The 14,700-nt window shown below is 40.8% G+C and overlaps 1 protein-coding gene across 1 annotated transcript in view; it reads left to right on the forward strand.

Annotated features, from left to right (window-relative positions):
* Positions 1-14,700, forward strand: part of LOC128684579 (protein-L-histidine N-pros-methyltransferase) — a 92,565-nt gene that overhangs the window by 13,004 nt on the left and 64,861 nt on the right. The window lies entirely within an intron of this gene.

The raw sequence follows: 14,700 nt of genomic DNA on the forward strand, positions 1-14,700 counted from the left end.
AAAATACAGTGACAAAAATACAATAGGGAGTAAAACAACATAGATAACATCTCACAGCCTACATCTGAAATATTTCGTCCAGCTCCCCGGCGCGGATATATATATATATATATATATATATATATATATATATATATATATATATATATATATATATATATATATATATATATATATAAGGATGAAAAGCAGATTGCCTGGGACTACACATGTGCCGCCACATTGGCAGACACCTACTTGCCATACTCTGTAGTGGAAGGGGGTGGAGCTGCCAGCCACAGGGAGATCCAGAAGATCCGCAAATATGAAGACCTTCCCCCTTGCTATAACTTCATCCCAATAGGGTCGGAGACCCTTGGTGCATGGGGCAAGTGTGCTCTAAAGTTCCTAATAGAGCTGGGTGAAAAGCTCATCATAGAAACCAAGGACCGCAGGGCGACCAGCTTCCTCTTTCAGAGACTCAGTGTTGCGATCCAGAGAGGAAATGCCTGCAGCATTCTGGGCACGCGGCCCACTGCCGGGGAGCTGGAAGAAGTATTCGAGATGTAGCTCTGAGTTACCTATGTTGTTTTACTTTCTATCGTATTTTTGTGAATGTTATGTCAACGTATTTTGTATATATATATATATATATATATATATATATATATATATATATATATATATATATATATATATATATTATAATTTTGATAACCGTTATGTTACCGATGTTAATTTTGCTAGTTAACCCTAGTACCTTTGCTTGTGGGCTGACCATCATCTATTCCTGTAATACTCCTGTAATACAGTGCCTGAGGCACTGTATGTTTCCTGCCTCTCCAACCCTCAGTCTTAGCAAGCTTCCCTCTGAACGAATCTATTGATATTTCTTACTCATTTTTGCAACTCTGCAAGCTCCTGATGTGTTGATTGCAACGCGATAGGCCTAGAGCTATTATTCAACTCCCTCCTGTGGTTGTTTTGTATATATATATATATATATATATACATATATATATATATATATATATATATATATATATATATATATATATATATATATATATATATATATATATATATGCAAGGAATTTGCAAGAGCAGGCGAAATATACACAAACACTGATCTCTGGCTGAAGGAGACTCGAACCTACGAACCTTGGAACAAGGTACGCAGTGCTTTACTAATCTACCCACACTGGACAATACCTTGGAGTCCAGCTTGCACTAGACTTTGATCCAAGGCAGCCAGCTTTCAGGGAGAAGGCTTACAGCTTTTCATCTCATCCCCTGCATGCATCAGCCTTACGAGATATATTAACAATGCAGGGAATTCGCAAGAGCAGGCGAAATATACACAAATTTCCAAACTCCAAATTTTCTGCACAATATTCATACCATACATTGCCTTCAAACACGACCTCTCAACTGCCTCCAGCCTCCTCCTTTTTGCAACATTCAAAATCCATGCTTCACACCCATACAAGGGTGTTGGTTCCTCTAGACTTTGGTACAGTCTCCTTTCTGCCTCCATGGATAAAGTTTTTCTCCACTTAGTGCACCACCCACTTTTTTTTTTCCTTTGTCAGTTCTGTATTTCACTTCACTTCCGCCAACAAGTCAACTCCCAAATATCTGAACACATTAATTTCCTCCTTCCTCCCTTCCTCTATTCTAATATACACTCGCTACATATGTTTTTGATAAATACATGAATGAGAGAGGTTGGATTTGAGTGGGGCTTGTGCGTGAGTTAGTATGATAATCAAAGCTTATTCTATACGTAACATTGAGAATTAGTTCGGAAAATATTTTTGTATGGCAGTCTGTTTTGAGAATCACCTGCTTAGTATGGGCCGGTAGGCCTGCTTCAGTGAAGCTTTAGTAAATAACACAAAATAAAATTTGTCCTGTATTAAAAAGATAGGACCCCAATGGAAATAAGTCACTCTGTCTGACTTTTTTTGGGTTATCCCAGGTTCTCTACACATATGCTGCTATGTATGATAATTCTATGTAACTGTATTTGTGTATACCTGAATAAACTTACTTACTTACTTACTTAGGAAAGACACACACTAAAGATGCAGAATTCATGGCTTAGTAAATGGCTCATAACTCATTGGTAGCTCTTCAGCTCACAGATAAAGGATCTGAGTTCGATCCTGGGACGGGTAAACACGTTAAGAAACGAAACTTATGTAAGCGTGTTGTCCACTGTTAACTTAGCAGTAAGTAGATACCTGGGTATTTGCTGAATGTATTGGGTACCAAAGGACCCAGTTGAAAAAGTCGGATTGACTGAACGAGACTGTCCGGATTAACAGTCCGGACAGTCTTGTTCACATCAAGATGGAGAATCAATCAAATTTTAGCTATATATTTTTCATTATGCACCCAGTACCCATCCTCTGGGTGGTAGTCAAAAGATTAGAGATACATAATGGGTCCGTCGACACAAAGAAAATGTAGTTCGAGGTACCCACAACTCGCCAACAGAAAATGGCTTCACGAGGGGGATACTCCTCTTTATTAAGGGAGAGTTCATCAATCTCCCTGATAAAACGAGGTGACCCCCCAGGCCCTCGCCTCTTTAAGGGAACCGTAAAGGGTTCTTTGGGTAACGAGGGAGGCACTGAAGACTTGCCCATAAGGGAAAGTGAAGCCAAATTAATGACCCATAAGAGCCAATGGGAGCTCATTTACCGGATTAACAGCTAATTTGTATAAGCACTTTGAAGCACGCGGGGTTATAAAGACCCAAGTCTAGTGCTCTCTTGTCTGCTCCTGTTTGTGTGTGTTTGTTGTTTGAACACTGTATCATGGTAATGGATGGTTTGTGATGAAATGTAGCATATTCAGCAACACACTGGCACGATGACAGACATTGCAGTTTCATAACAATATCCAGAGTGTCAGACTGAGGCCACAGTGTATCATAACCATGGCGAGAGGCTCTTGATCAAAGGAACTTGGGTTACCCTCAAGTTCTTTGGATCAACCCTGGTTACTTCTGATTCCCCAGACGTCGTATGACCACGGTTTTAGTGCCTGTCTATAAATATATTAATAATTTGCCTTTTCCCAATTTTTATAACCTTTCATTTACTTGTGAGTACTTACCTATGTACACATACCTATATGTAAATCCAAGGGCCAGATCTTATCTCCTGGCCCCGCCCCTCAACTTGCTGCTGGCTAGATTCACTCACTCATAGGCTCCTTGGACTGTGACGTATCTACTCAGAATTTCTCCACTTCGCCCAGACTATTCCGTTTCCTGATCACCTTGAGGCTGAAGAAGTACTCCCTGATATCTTCATGACGCATCTGTGTCAAGTGTAGTACCTGTTTCTCGCTTCTCAAAGTGTCTATCCCTATCTACCCTGTCAATTCCCTTGGCTATTTTGTATTTTATTATCATGGCTCCCCTTGTTCTTTCCTTAGTTGTCGCCAAGGTTAGTTCCTTTAGCCTCTCCTTATAGCTCACACCCCTTAACTCTGTGACTAGTGCCGCTGCATACTTCTGCACCTTTTCCAGTTTTTATATTTGGTGTGGGCTCCATGTTAGTGCTTCGTACTCCAAGATGGGCCTAACATATGACTTGAATGTCTTTGCCGAGATTCTTGAAGGCTACTTTTAGGGTTGGCAGACGAACATTGGTTGCAGAGGGTATTCGGTTTTTTGTATGACGATATATTTGGCACTATGGTTTTACCCTGTGTCTTTCTGAGTGAGATCTGCAGTCGGTCTCTCCGAGTTTGTACCCCGTGTATGGTCTTCTTGACCCATCCCCAGTCTCCATAACCTCTGCTGGGGCTGAATTCAAATAACCACTTATCTGACAAATCTTGCAACTTGTCCGGATCCATTTGTAGCCTTTCCCTGTCATCTTCGGTGTGTGTGTGTGTGTATGTGTGTGTGTGTGTGTGTGTGTGTGTGTGTGTGTGTGTGTGTGTGTGTGTGTGTGTGTGTGTGTGTGTGGAAAGGAGGCTGGCAGTAACTCTCCACCTGTCGCTCTTTTATGGTGGGGCAAGACGGGCTCTCCGCGGCCCACTCTGGCCAGTCTAACTTCTTTTACTACCCGTTTATAAACCGCAGCCACGCCGTAAACTGACCGTAGCCTCTGTGTTATCTTAAACTCAGGTGTGCGTATAATATGTTATCTTAAGCTCTCTTGAGTCTGTAATATGATGTTATTTTACGCTCTTCTGTGGGTGAGCTCTCATGTGGGTATAACATAATCTTACACTCACGTGCGAGGGTGTAATAACATACTTGTGACATACCTGTAATCTATTTTGAGGGCTCTTCTACCCCCGACAGCCAGGCCTCGTGCTAGGATTCCTTGTTAATCGCCTGGTCATCTAGGCTGTTTGTGCTAGCGACCGGCAGATCCACTAAGCCCTCACAGCTTGGTTGATTTGGCACATATAGCGGGAAACTGAATAAACGTATGTCTCCGTACCAGCGGTATTTCGGACATCTGCTGGTAATATATTGAAGTCGTGGGTCACGGATGTTGACATAGTGTTCTCTAATTGTACCCATGACATCAGTGTTCTCTAATTGTACCCATGACATCCTGCTCCCACATCTTTCACTCCAGTACGTTATTATAGCAGTGTGTAGGTTAGGAACCAAGCTCTCAGGTATCTTCCATGCCCATATTAACAGGCATTTCTCTATCTTCTCCATTCCTAAAAATCAGACTCCAAGTGCTTTTAGGGGTTCTAAATATTTTTTATGTTCCATAGAGTCTATTTGGGCAGTATATGATCACTGTACATTTTCCAGCTCGACTATCTCATTGAAAGGCAATTTGAGCACAGATCAATATTCAGATCGTAATCCTGTCATTTTCCTAGCTTTTCTGTATTTTCCTTATTGTCTTTTAAAAATGACAGCACCAGACGTAATTTTTCCTGAGTTCTTTACTTGTTTCGTACTATGATGTGGTCTATCTTCATTCTGTATACGTGCTCGTTTTTGAGATTTTCATTCTTCCCATACTTAATTAAGCAGTTGAAATTTGTCATTGTTGAATATCTTGATATTTTCATTTCCCCGTTGGAATACTTTACTAAAGGTTGTAGTTTTTCAGTGTCTTCTACTGAGACTACTTTCATAAGGTATTTTGATACTGTCTGCAAAAGATGGTACGAAAATGTGGCGAGCTTATTTCCAGTCTTAGCAGCTCAGTTGTGTGAAACTGTTCATGAGAACATATTTCTAACATTCTTGACTTCGCGCTTCCTTTTGATTATAATAATAATAATTCTAACATTCTGTCTGCTATTACAGTTTGTGCTACCTGTTTACATTTTAGATATCTTGTATGAAAGCCAAGCAACAGGATAATTGGGGCTTGGAATAAGAGATTTTCAAAACAGTATTAGATTTTCAATAGGTTGTCTTTGAGCTGCTGTGAGGTTTTCTCTTGGTATTTACAGTTACAATGACTAGATTCTAGTTTTCAGTTTTTACTGACAAAAGTTCGTCTACATTTGTGGTGTTAAGTTAATCGGTGCTAATGAATGCCATTTAACATGGAGACCAGTCCTCCTTGTTTTGTTTTCTCGATGGCATCCAAGTGGATTGTACCCACTTTGGATGAGGTCAAAGTAATAATCTTTTAAGTGGGTCTCTTTAAAAGCTGGTCAGGAGTCTACTAATAATTTTATTGTTTCTTAGGGAATTTTCGTTGGCTTTAATATCTTGTCTCTGATTAGTCAGCCACTTATTCTCTTTCCTCTCCAACGTGACTACGAGGTGGTGACTCAGTCTTATAATTTCTTGTCATTCGTTTCCGCTTGCTTGTACTAAAACATCTCGGTTATCTGTATAATTGGGATAATCATGTTCAGTGTGATGTTCACTTGATGTTTACTTCATGTGGAATGCAGGAGAGTTTCAATCATATCAAGAAATATAGCACATTATTGAGGTGAAATTATTTGCAGGTCTTCGATCAGCATGTGCCAGTATTTAGAGCCATATTTGTATATGTCCGACCATAGTACCCACACATTCGTATTTAATACTGGTTATTATTATATAGAGGATTTGAATTGGCGATTGCTTATTTTCATTAAGTACTACTTTCGGTAGTTTTAACTGAACTGCCAATTATGGTTCCTGATGCTGATTGTGATTTAAACTGGAAACAGTAGATGAGATGATCAGTCCCTCGGTCTAGATGAAGGCGTTCTCCACCATAGTCTTTATGAATCTGAATCAGATGAAGTACAGCAGATGAAGACATTGTCACTGTGGGCGGGGCCCACTAGTAGAGGTAGGTCATGCCCAGAACTTGGAAAACAGGTTGAAGAAGATAGCCACTGCACCAAGATTCCATGGTGGTTCTGTGACGGGACAAGTATGGTTAATAGTGTTGGTATACCATTATTGATACCATTAGTGGGGGTCAACACCTGCCTCATGGTCGTGTCAAGGCATCAGTGGGGTCAACACCTGCCTCATAGTCGTGTCAGAACATCAGAGGTTTGAAAATCCTGAACCTACACTGGTTTGAAATACATAGACATAGTATCTGGGTAGTGGAGGTCTTGGTAACACCTGAGGTGACTAAACTTTTCGGGTATCAGTCTGTAGAGTTCATGTAAGCATATTAAAGTGTAATAACTTTTCCAGAGGGGCAGTTTTGTGTTTTGACAAGATAGATTATACTTTGTAAAGTTGCGTGCTTTACCGCTAGTGGTTCCTGGTGGCATAATCTGTGGTTTCTCGTGCCTCTATTGGAAAATGGTCATGGCGCTGATCTGAATGGCTACATGGACAGTGATATTGTATTTCTTTGGTTTTTTTACTTTCAGATTTTGGAAGATTTTTTTTTATGGTTTTTCCAGTAAAGTTATGGTAATTTTTATGGTTAGTTGAACCATGCGTCTGTTCCATTAAGGTAAGGCTTCGTAATTAAGATTAGTTGAGTGTAAGATAAGCGTAGTGTTCCAGTGTTATGAGAATTTATATTTATTTTTTTCTGAAGCAACAGAGCCACATAAAGCATCTTATGGACGTAGTGTCAGTACAGCTTGAATGAACACAGCGGTGCTTACAGTGCATTAGTTAGGTGAATTTTAGTAACGAATAGCTATTCATATCCTTTTGATAATTTCTTTAAAATGATTCTGTATTTATAGGTTTGGATCACTGCCCTCATATTAATGATGAACCGCGTCTCTAAGGCGTAGAGTCCAGGAGGACACTCATGGATTGTCTTGATTCGTTGTTCATCTCGGGATTAAATCTCAAATGTGGTATCAGCAAAACGCCTGGTTTCCTGAAAAACCCTCCTGAGAGCTGCTGAAATGAGACACCAATCTACAATCTGTTTCATGACATTGTCAAAGAAAGTCTCCCAGATAAATCCGCATCAGAAGTTTCACGAATGTAATGGAGGCAAGGCCCATATCAGTCCTTAGTTTATGAAGCAAAATACATCCTCTGGGTAATATAAAATAAGTACTTGTGAGGTCAGAACACTGAGAGGCTCTTGTACAATACACCGAGCTAAGACCGGATGAAGACAGCAGGAAAGCTGTGGTCAGGAAAACAGACAAGAAATATTTGCCAGTGTCTTCAGGGAACTGGTAGCTGCTGAAGGTCACCACCATAGATCTTGCTACCCTCTATACACGAAGGATGCAGATGCTGCCACAGACAGCAGCGTAACTGATAAAGAGGGAATATGCCACTGAGGCAACGCATAAATAAGTCTATGGAGAAACAGTGATACTATGAACTATTTACATTTGTCAGAGGAGAATTGTTAGTCTGCTTGTGGTGCGTCTGACTGACCTCACATCCAGGCTAGTACTAGGTATGAAAGCTTATGGTGTCACTCAGGTGAAAGCCTCGACAAAGAAGTAAATCCACCGCAAGCTGGAGGCTGAGTTTCAAGGAGCACTTTACATTTTTCCCGATGGCAAGAGAAAACTCTTATATCTTATATCCACATGACTTTTCTGTTACTACCATACCGCCATCGTCCACCACCACCACCACTGTCAACACCCAACATCCACCACACCGCCGTCAACCACTACTCACCTACCACTACGGCCTCCATCACAATAACTACCCAATCCATCCAGTTTCGTATAACATCTTACTAAGTATAAGTGGTGTGGGGGCATGGTAAGGGAGTTTAAACCCTAGCAGTCAACCAAAGATGGGGGGTTAAAATCCTTGTGATGGGGTTTAGCAGCGCGGTTAACGGCGGCTGAGGTGGGGTTATGACCAGGTAAACCCGCCCCGCAGGTGGTCTTATGACACGGTTATGAAAGATCTGAAGCACTTTTATGATTCGCTTAGAGGGATTCACGAGGCTCCACAAGACCCATGGATCGTCCAGGTGGAGAGTGGGAATGTCTAAGGAAGGTGGGAATGTCTCTAGGAAGGTGAGAATTTCTTTCCTAGAGATATTACCACCTTCCTTGAGACATTCCCACGTTCCTAAAGTGGGAACGTCTTAATGAAGGTGGGAATGTCTCTTGGAAGGTGGGAATGTTTCCAGGAGGTTGGGAATGTCTCCAGGATTGAGAGTGAAAGAAAGTTTGCTGAGAAGATGTTTGATTGAACTTTCTTTTGGAAGGACTCTGGTAGTTGTGTTGAATGGTTCAGTTTTTGAATAAAAATTATTGAAGTTAATAGATGGCACTGTAATATTCTCATCATGTCTTAGCACACTGCTTACGCATGTTAGTTCGCCACACACTCTCATAACAGGATGTGGGAATGATATTATCGTGTTTTTACAAACCTCTTGCACATATTAATTAACTTCACTATCTCACTATCATGTCTAACACACTTTTAACAACGTTGACTTTCTTCACTCTCCTATATTGTTTCTATAATTTCTTGGAAGTGGCTTAATATTCAGACTGTTACTTCTCGTCTTTTACATGTGCTTTATCTGCACACGCCCTTTCCCTCGCCTAAATACACTGTATTTAGGCCGTAATATATCATTTCTCACTCCTCCCTATTCTATTTTCACAACTTCTTGCAGCGTTATGGTTAAAGCCTGTCTGTGACATCTAGTCTCTCTCCCTCACATCTCTGACATGTTGAGTCTCCCATTACCATTTGTACTGGGTAAGTTAGCTTCATAATTAACAGCCGAAGATATCAGTAATTCTTCAACCATACGATAGTTTGGTTGCTTTAGACACCTACCACTCGACTTGTATGTATTGTATCTTAATGATGTTTTACAGACTACTGAGGAAAACATATATTGCTGAACATGCTTTTATTGGACAACGTTTCTCTTTATTAAATATTTATCTAATAATGATTTTATAAAGAATTACACGGAGCAAAACGTTGTCCTGACAAAAGTATATTCTGCATCGTGTCTTCTTCAGTTGCTTGTCTTGTTTTTCTTATACTTTCCTTTCAGTTGCCTTTGTGAAACATCTCTCAAATGGACCAGCGGTGCAAGCCTCAGGTATTGTCTTCATTATGATCATTACTGGTTTTAACACTTACTCTGAGCAACGTCTTACCTAATAATCTCCTTTAGGCATTTATGATGTTTACCTGCTGATAGTTGCGCGCCTCTGGCAAGACATTGATAGTGTGAATGTGTTTCCTTTTCGGGTCATCCTACCTCGGTGGGAGACGGCCAATGTCCAGCAATAGTCCTTTCACCATGTTCATCACTAACTGCCCCACAGTTCGCTGGAAAAAAAAGTCTAAATGAGAGTCTAAAAAGTGGATTTTAAGTGACATGTTACATACCATATTCTTGTTAGCATTGATGAGGTTTTCCACCAATTCTTCAAAGTTGCCTTCTCTTCTGTTTCCGAGAAATCCCTTCGCCACTAACTTGAATGCTTCCCAAGCAGTTTTCTCCTCCCCATGAAGGTCTGATTCATAGTCGCCATCTTTAAGAAGCTCTCGAATCTGAGGACCATTAAGGCTCCCTATCTTAGCGTCGCTCAGTGAGGAGAATTTTAATGTTAAATACTTAAATCACTGACCGGATTTGTCCATAGCTTTTACAAAGTTTTTCATGAGCCCCAGTTTTATGTGTAGTGGTGGTAGCAAAATTTTGTTTAGTTCAATGAGAGGTGGATGTTGAACATTTTTTCATCCCAGGCTCCCCTAGTTGACGAGGTGGCCAGTCTCTCCTGATGTAGTGGTAACCTCTTGCACGGCTGTCCCATTCACATAGAAAGCAGCAGTACTTGGTGTATCCGCCCTGTTTGGCTAAGAAAATCACCTACCTTTCACCTCATAATATAAACTTGCACATCACAACCACCTTCTATGACTGCTGAAACAATAATGAAGGTCAGTGAGAGTGAGTGTGGTAAGAAACACACTGCCACAAGCCTGTTGGAACCTGTTGTGACACGTAGGTGTATATTGAAAAGTAGAGCTTACAAAACAGTTTTAACCATGATATTCATTATCAGCGACCTAAAATTAGTTGGAAATTGTTATTCTGGTCTCGGAAGCATTTTGGTTGCTGACCCGTGTAATTATGATTACGGGTAATTATCGATTATACACTACATGGAATGTAAGTGTAGGAACACACGTGTATACAAGGATACATGATAAGCATACACAACATACCAGAGCTTTGCTTTAACCATTTATTAGCCACTTAATGTCAGAACACTGCATTGTTCAAACGTATGTTGTATTTAGAATTTTTGTAGCCAGAGTGATCTTGGCACCACGTTAGTCATTCTTTGTACTAGTTCTCTAGTTTTTTTTTATCCATCATTACCTCTCTTTTCGAAATTGCTTCAACAATTATATCGTTTATTTTTCACAATTGCTCTTCTCACCTCTTTGCGTTTTGTGTTAATTCAGAATATATGTCTTTTTCTGTATTTTGTTATTTCCACGTTTCTTGCGCCTTGTGCTCACCTTTCCTTGCACTTCCTCTCCTCGCTATGCCTCTCCCTTGTCCTAGTATATTAAAATTCACCTCTGCTCATTATAATAAATACAGCAGCGGGAGGCGAGGAACCTCGGAAACCACTCCTGTCATATGCAGTTAATTACGCCAATTATCCTCGTATATTCTCGTATTCTAAGAGTGCTTCTAAAAAAATGCATTAGAAAGAAATGAATAAATTATGAAAGAGCAGAATACGGCCGAGGTGCGAGGAAAATATAATATTGTGGCTGGACTAGGCGAGATATTTGGACCAATGAGAGGAGGAGTGCTCGCGCCTGCCCGCCTCTCATTAGTGGCAATGTGACGCCTCCTCTCTAATTGGCCCTTAATGAAGGCATTTCCTCCCGCGGGTCGCTGAGGAATGATAATCTCACATTTTTCTTGGGTTATTTCCGGGAAAGTATGATTATTGGAATTTTATGTAACCATCAGATTAAGATTAGAAAGGCATTATTCCAACACTGAAAGTTGAGAATATTAATTTGGGATCATTTTTCCACTGGGCTGGCGCTGTCTGGTATCTCTCATTCTCGCTGGGATGACCAATGGCGAAGCAGACGAGGAGCAGGAGACAATATTGCTGCCGTGGCGCGAGAAAATAAATTATGTTCCTTCTTCATATCTGCCACACGAGAAGATGCTGGAGAAATGACCTCCGCCTGGGAATTTAACGTGAGGGGGGAGGGATGCTCAGTGCTCAAGTGGTGGCGGTAGTTTTATGCTGCCAACTTTGTTTACTCAGTATCTTTGTTTACACAGCCAGACCCCAACATTATCTTTATGAAACGTAACCAAATCTTCCATCTGATATTTCCTTCTCCATTATTGGTCCATAGTTTGTTTTTAAATATATGTTTGTGTTTTTATGATGAAACTGATTCGTGATTTAGTTTATCTACTAAATAGATAATGTGAAATTTTTAAAAATATTTATAAATGTATTTTGAGAATTATTATAGGCACCGTAAGATTTAGTGGTCAGGGTTACAAAACCTCTTTATAAATTACAAAAAAAAAAAAAAATTACGAACAGATAATATAACTAATTTAGTGCTTCAGAAAATGGTAAAAATTGTCATATATTTCAACTCTCAATAATTCATCACAAAGATTTTACACGGAGTGGAGGTCAGTTTATGGAGGGAAGGAGGTTATCCAGGAGAGTGGTGCATACTCGTGTGTGAGAAATGTGACTCGCAAGCAGGTTTGAAATCTAAGCCGTAAGCAGGTTTGAAGCTCTCGAGTAATACCTGTACCCAAATATTTCTGCGTTTCTTGTTCCAGGTAAACAGGATGGACAGTATAAATTGGGTTGGCATGTGTAGCTTTACAGAAGCGCACAGAAACACCTCTACCTTCCTGCCAGTTTGCATCACTAAGGTGTAGCTAGCAACATGCTTATCTCTCACGTGGTAACCATGAAGTGTAGCCAGCAACATGCCCACCTCTCACGTGGTAACCATGAAGTGTAGCTAGCAACATGCTTATCTCTTACCTGGTAACCATGAAGTGTAGCTAGCACTCTCGGCAACATTTTTTCATTGGTGTAGTCAAGGAATGCTGTTAATATGACAAACATACCAAGAAAGTTGCTTCCAATACGACAACCATACCAAGAAGGTTGCTTCCAAAAAGACAACCATACCAGGAAGAAGAGTATTAATGACATTGTATGGACTGAGAGAAGGCAGTCTTAGAGAGTCCTCCTCGTGTTTCGTCTCTGCTTTATAAGTAACGGCAGTGCGTGTGGAAGCTGGTAAACGGAAGGTGGGTGGGTGACACCTGGATGTTAACTTTAGATCTGAAAGCCCCCTAATCGGTTTTTAAATTGGTTCTAAACAGCTGGTCCTGATTGTTTCATCTCTTTGTCTTACGACATGTGCCCTGTTGATGTTCAGGTCAGTGATTACACTGAATGTCTTGCATGCCGTTGTCGACACTGATTATCACTGCTAGATACAGCTGGAGCACTGCCTTTGTGTCTGGAAGGCGGCATTCAGATCACTAGTATTTTATTTGCTGGTGAATCAGCTGTTGTCATGGTTGGGAGTGATGCTGATCTAGGTTATTAGATTAATGCTGACCCTGATAATTATACTGCAGGTAAGCTCGTGCCTGGTTCTGAGGAAACTGAGTGTTGTGTGAATGGCGACGCCTTCCTCTCCTTTTGCCAGACAAACTTAGACCTCTTAGATGGTCTGATGGGCATTATGCATAATGATAATTAACACACGTGTGCAACAGTTAGGTATCTTTATTCTTGACTTCTCATCGCAGTTTCCCGTGATGAGCTGTCAGCGCAACAATTGTGTTTATAAAGCCTGAGATGGTCTGCTAGGTTCCGGGATGGTTCAAGCTGACTCACGAGATGAGCTGTGCGTCCTGAAATTGTAGTACTACCACACTTGTGAAATGAGCTGTAATCCTGGAATGGTGATAGCACACTCCTGAGACGAACTGTGATATTGTTCCTGGTATATGTGAATGACATTCCAGATGGGATTGAGTCAGATGTATCCCTATTTGTTGATGTAAAACCAACGATGAGCATAAAAACAGATGAGTGAGAGGCTGCAAATGGATCCGGACAAACTGCAGAATTGGTCAGAGAAGTGGTTCCTTGAATTCAACCCCCACTAAATGCAAGGTTATGAAGATTGTGGAAGGAGCAAGAAAATCGAACATCATATTGACTCTGTCCCCAGAGTCTGCAGACTTCACTCAAAGAGAACGACCTAGGGGTGAGCATAGGTCCTGGTATAGTACCAGAGACTCACACCAACCGAATAACCTCTGCAGCTAATGCTCGTTTCACAGATCTTAAAGTAGCCTTCAGATATCTCAACAAAGTCATTCTCTGCCCTTTATACAGCACATGACTGGCTCATCTTGAAATATGGAACACTGGCATGGAGCCCATACCTGAAAAAGAATGTTAAGAAATTGGAAAAAACACAAAGGTATGGAACGAGACTTGTTCAGAGCTAAGGGGCATGAGCTACGAGGAGAGGCTAATGGAACTGAATGTAACGATATTGAAGGACAGGAGAACTAAGGGAGACATGATAACATACAGATACTGAAAGGAACTGATAGGATAGACAAGCACAGGCTGTTTTAGAGGTGGGAAGCAGGTACTTGGGGGCACACTTGGCAGTCAAAGACACAGGTGAGCCACAGGAATGTCAGGAAGCATTCCTTCAGTTTCAGGGTGATCAGGAAGTGGAATGACCTCAGAAGGGGTGCAGGCAGGCTTCATATATAGTTTAAAGAGTAGGTACGATATCGTCCACGAGGGAGTGAATATGGCAAACGGCATGTCGAGAAGCGGGGCCAGGAGCTAAGACTCAACCCCTACAAACACATAGGTGAGTACACCTTCGCCATCATCCTATATGTATGGGCCAACGTAACTTAAACTCGTGTACACAGACACACAATACCGACGTTAAACAAATTCACAGCAATGCGCCAACCTCCCTCACGCACAATTGTACGCATTTTTACGCATTCACGATCACAATACACATTTCTTCGCCTGCGCCCCCTTACGCGTGTATGGATATTTCGTAATTCGACGTATTATGGCTATAATAGTCACTTATTTAACGTTATAACAGTCATTATTGGAAAAATAGTAAAATAATGACAAAGTGATCATATGACCATGGCAATAATAATAATAATAATAATTGTTTCATGGTGATTGCATATAGTAATTTAGTATTAAGGAAGTGAGGCGGACATTTATTGTTTCAGGAATGTGAAG

This window comes from Cherax quadricarinatus, chromosome 4 (genome assembly GCF_038502225.1).
Source record: "Cherax quadricarinatus isolate ZL_2023a chromosome 4, ASM3850222v1, whole genome shotgun sequence".
In the NCBI taxonomy this organism is placed as follows: Eukaryota; Metazoa; Arthropoda; class Malacostraca; order Decapoda; family Parastacidae; genus Cherax; species Cherax quadricarinatus.